Source organism: Lynx canadensis, chromosome A1 (assembly GCF_007474595.2).
Source record: "Lynx canadensis isolate LIC74 chromosome A1, mLynCan4.pri.v2, whole genome shotgun sequence".
Classification (NCBI taxonomy): Eukaryota; Metazoa; Chordata; class Mammalia; order Carnivora; family Felidae; genus Lynx; species Lynx canadensis.
The window spans coordinates 6,443,874-6,449,367 of NC_044303.2; positions in this window are offsets into that span (position 1 = coordinate 6,443,874).

Below are 5,494 nucleotides of genomic sequence, written 5' to 3' on the forward strand. Positions count from 1 at the left end.
TTGTAAAGAGCTAATTTACGTAAAGTGCCCAGTGCGGTGGCTGGAACAAGAATAACCCAGTACATTTCGTTATTTCCTATCACTTTTATTTTTTATTTATTTTTTATTTTTTATAGACAGAGATTGTGAGTGCGAGCAGGGGGAGAGGGGCAGAGGGAAAGAAAGAGAGAGGGAGAATCTTAAGCAGGCTCCACACTCAATGTGGAACCCAACATGGGACTCGATCCCACCGCCCTGGGATCGTGACTTGAGCCGAAATCAGGAGTCGGACGCTCAACTAACTGAGCCACTCGGGTGCCCCACTATCACTTTTAATAATAGTTGTATCATTAGGATTTCCAGAAGCCTGTCACCCCACTTGTCACGTGTGGGATTTCTTCGCCCCTTGTCAGACCGGAAAAGCACGCTGTGCCGTCTGCCATTGGCTGCCCACTTACTGGCAGGATGGAACAGGTTCGGACCTCTGCATATCCCTTTATAGAACTTGCCAGCTTTCATGTGACAAAGAGTCACAGGGATTACTGTATTTGTCACCTTGTGTGCTGATATTTTGCGTGTGCAAATAGCTTACAATCTGTATTGAAAATGCAACGGCTTCTGAACTGCAACACCGCTTATTAAGCCAGTCAACTGTTGGAGAAGGTTGGCCCAGAAGTGTGTTAAGCTCCAGGATACATGGGACCCAGGATTGGGGGACAGAGAAGAAGGGTCCTGAGACTTGCTTCCGGTTTGCATTTGTGAACAACCCCTTCCTGAAGGCTAGATTTTATGTTTTCAAATACTACCTTGAAGATGTGAAGAGCCGGTAAGTCGATACACGTAAAGCCCTTAAAATGGTGCCTGGGACAGAGCGCTCAGAAAGCGTTAACCTTTATAGCAATGATCACTGCTCAAATTATCGCTGTAATTTCTAATAGTCGGTGGTAACAGCAAATTATTCCGTCACAGGAGGGAACACTAGGCAACGCTTTTCACATCTGAAGCTTTTCCTTGTCCGTGAACATCTGCCCCAGAATGGAGTCCTGGACGAGGAATCACGATTCTGCCTTCTCATTCTGGGCCTGCCACTTCCAAGGCAATGACCTTGGGATGTCAGCCTGCGTCACTTCAATGTCAGTGAAGTGAGGTCCTCTCCAGCTCGAGAACGTGAACTCTATGCCTCCTGAGATATCCAAAGGACCCAGGTAAAAAAAACAAAACAAAACAAAACAAACCTGTGCTATGTTTATGTTTGAAGAGTCTGCTTGTAAATTAGCTGCCTTGTTTTAAAAATAAATCTTTCTGGGGCGCCTGGGTGGCGCAGTCGGTTAAGCGTCCGACTTCAGCCAGGTCACGATCTCGCGGTCCGTGAGTTCGAGCCCCGCGTCGGGCTCTGGGCTGATGGCTCGGAGCCTGGAGCCTGTTTCCGATTCTGTGTCTCCCTCTCTCTCTGCCCCTCCCCCGTTCATGCTCTGTCTCTCTCTGTCCCAAAAATAAATAAACGTTGAAATAAAAAAAAAATAAAATAAAAAAATAAATCTTTCTAAAGAATTTTTTATTCATGCAAATGCATATGTTTACAAATGCAAACTTGTGGTTGCTCAGCTCTTTTCCTGAACAGACATTTTATGGATGTCAATAAACATAAATTTTTAAAAATCCGGCGTTTACAAGGTTTACAAAGCACCTAAATGCGAGCTTTTGGTGATCATGCTGAAGTTCGTTTCAGTGCCGTTTTCAGAACATTTTTCAGGAATTGGCCGTTGAATGAAATGTCATTAAAAGAAATTCTGTACCAAATTATTTCCACTTCACTCCTTGGAATCCATCGTGGTTATTCCTTTCAGAGAACTCTGTGTTTTCTTTACACTTAACTAGGTCCAGCCTGCCCTTCGGGACCTATTGGCATCCAGCTGTTCTCGTGAAGCCTGTCTACACTCCAGAACGTTAGGTATCTGCTTGGCACTCCTCTGACACTGAACCCAGGCCACCTTCGGAGTCACCTGAACTGCTCATGCACAGGCCACTCTTGGCTCGTCTGACTGGGCACTTCTTAGCAGGTGCTGCCCATTTCTACGCGTGCACAGTTCCTAGCACAGTGACCCCCACAAAGGCTGTGTGACTTGAGGCAAATCACTCACCCTCTCTGTGCATCAGTTTCCTTGCTTGTGATGGAGAACATCAATACGTGATGCATAGCGTTGCTGAAAAGATCACACGACGATGTGATTTAACGCAACGTGTAAAGCTTTTAGCTCGGTACTTAGCTGACTAAATGGTGGAACTTGTATTAGCAGGAGTAATAAAAATACTAATGAAAAGTAACATCCAAGTAGGTTCGTACCAAGCCCCATATTAAACCTTTCATATGCTGTCTGTCACCCAGCACCGAGAGGTGGGTCTTGACTCACACACGTCTTAGAGAGTCAGGACAGGCAGCTTCAGAGAGGTGAAGGAGCACAGCCAACGCCCTCTGGTAGGAAGTGACAGGGAGGCGACATGAATCCAAGTGTCTGTGTCCAGAGCCCGTGTTCCTGATCTCTTTATTTTTTTTTTATTTAAAAAAAATTTTTTTTTTTAAATTTTTTTTTTTCAACGTTTATTTATTTTTTTTGGAACAGAGAGAGACAGAGCATGAACGGGGGAGGGGCAGAGAGAGAGGGAGACACAGAATCGGAAACAGGCTCCAGGCTCTGAGCCATCAGCCCAGAGCCCGACGCGGGGCTCGAACTCACGGACCGCGAGATCGTGACCTGGCTGAAGTCGGACGCTTAACCGACTGCGCCACCCAGGCGCCCCTAAAAAAATTTTTTTTTAACGTTCTTATTTATTTTTGAGACAGAGAGAGACAGAGCATGAACGGGGGAGGGGCAGAGAGAGGGAGACACAGAATCCGAAACAGGCTCCAGGCTCCAAGCTGTCAGCACAGAGCCCGACGCGGGGCTCGAACTCACGGACCGTGAGATCGTGACCTGAGCTGAAGTCGGACGCTTAAGCGACTGAGCCACCCAGGCGCCCCCCTGATCTCTTTATTAATGAAGGCCATGCAACTATTGGTTGACGTCTTTTCTGCTTGCAATTAACAATGAAATTGTTGGGGCGCCTGGGTGGCTCAGTGGGTTAAGTGTCCGACTTCGGCTCAGGTCAGGATCTCGCGGTCTGTGAGTTCGAGCCTTGCGTCGGGCTCCGGGCTGACGGCTCGGAGCCTGGAGCCTGTTTCAGATTCTGTGTCTCCCTCTCTCTCTGCCCCTCCCCCGTTCATGCTCTCTCTCTGTCTTAAAAATAAATAAACGTTAAAAAAATTTTTTTAAAAAAACAATGAAATTGTTAAATTGAAAATTTTCACTCCAGTAGGAAAGAAATGTATTGTCAACACGGCCTGTTTAATCGATGTCACTCTGTCAGGTCTGCAGGTCGAGGCGGGTACCCGGAGGCCCGTGGGTTTTCTTGCTGAAACCTCTTCGGACCAGTGGCGCCTCCTGAACTAGGTCCGTAAGAACCAGCTCGTAACTAGGTGGAAGGGTGTGAAAAGTGGAAACTATCTTCGCACTAAGGCTGGGTAGAGTGAATTCAGCTTTGGAATACACTGCATAGAGGGGCGCCTGGGGGACTCAGTCGGCTGGGCGTCAGATTTCGGCTCAGGTCAGGATGTCACAGTTTGTGAGTTCGAGCCCCGCCGTCAGGCTCCGTGCTGACAGCTCGGGGCCTGGAGTCTGCTTCAGACTCTCTCTCTCTCTGCCCTTCCCCTGCTCACTCTCTCTCTCTCTCTCTCAAAACTAAATACATGTTAAAAATTTTTTAATAAATAGATAAACGTTAAAAAAATTAAAAAGAAAGAGAGCAAGAAATACACTGTGTAGAAAGAACTCCCAGGATTCGTCAACCGTTCCAGGCCTGAAACGATGACCTTTTGAATAAGAGTGACCTCAGATGGGCTGCCCTGGGGCCCCCAGCGGCCTCTGGTTTTCACCGAGTTAGTGTTCTCTTTGCATTAAGTGTGCTGGGTGGGGACGAGGTGGGAGAGGAAGCCCTTGTCTCTGTGGCGCACTTGCTGTGGGGGGACGACACTCAGGGGGCGCGGGGGCCACTGGGCGCAGCTTGCCGTTTTCAGCAGTGGCTCCTGGGTCAGCAAGACCAGTGTTCCCCATGGCGTTAGTCATAACCTCTGGATTCGGGTGTTTCGGAAATCACTAGATTTTCACTGGAAGACCACCCACATTCGCGGTGAAAACGCACCCACGTACTAGAACAGTCCATGCAGTGTACCCTACCCCCCCACGCCGGAGTCATCCGTCAGCGGATAGCATGAGGAGTGCACGGCACCGGTAGAAAAGGCTGAGAGGTCCCGGTTTTCCGAGATATTAATGCCAGTATTATGTTGGGTTAGAAACAAGTGGATGAACGAACGCAAAGCAGAATCAGACCCATGAATACAGAAAATCGATGGTTGCCCCATGGGAAGGGGGGGGTGGGGGGATGGGCCAAACGGGTGAAGGAAAGTGGGAAGTACACGCTTCCAGATGGAGTAGATAAGCCACAGCACGGGGAACATAATCAGTGGTATTGTAATAGTGCTGTATGGTGACAGATGGGACAGCGACACTTGCGGTGAGTATAGCCTAGCACAGAGATGTCTGATCAATCTCTTGTGCACCTGAAACTAATGTAACATTGTGTGTCAACCACACTTTTAAAAAAACCGTTTTGGTGGGGGGGCGCCTGGGTGGCTCCGTCGGTTAAGCGTCCGACTTTGGCTCAGGTCATGATCTCGCGGTTCGTGGGTTCGAGCCTCGTGTCGGGCTCTGTGCTGACAGCTCGGAGCCTGGAGCCTGCTTCGGATTCTGTGTCTCCCTCTCAATGCCCCTCCCCCCCTCTCAAAAATAAATAAAAATTTAAAAAAATGTTTTTAAACCTTTTTAAAAAATTATTACACTAGTAGGTCAGGATTCAGTTAGCTACACAACGCGCTACTCAAACTCAAGAGTGCATCAGAATGATCTGGAGGGCTTGTGAAAAGATGGCAGGGTCTCCCACCCCAAGTTTCTGAGTCAGTAGGCTTAAGGTGAGGCCTGAGACTCTGCATTTTTAACACCTTTCCAGGAGACTGCTGCTTCTCTGCTGGTTGGGCCCACACTGGAAGGCACATTGCTACACAGCAGACCCTCATTTCTGCTCTAGGGAGCTCTACATTTAGCAGGTTACTGTCTCCCAGCTTGAGGTATGGGGAGGAACGGTAGATATGGAAGAAAAGATCAGCGAAATAATCAAAAAGATGGAAAATAAAATAAATCAGAAAAAAAATGCTTTAAGTAATCGGGATAGTTGTATTTGAGAAGAAGAGAACTCTATTGTTTGATCAGTGTTTGCAATAGATGAACGTTCACTGTGGCGGGGACATTCGCTGTATCTCCAGGGGCTGAGCCAAGATAAATAGAATTTGCATGTAATAAGAAAGACAGATTAGGGATATTCAGACACTGCTAAGCAGCGAGGGAGAGGGTGGAATTTTAGTTTC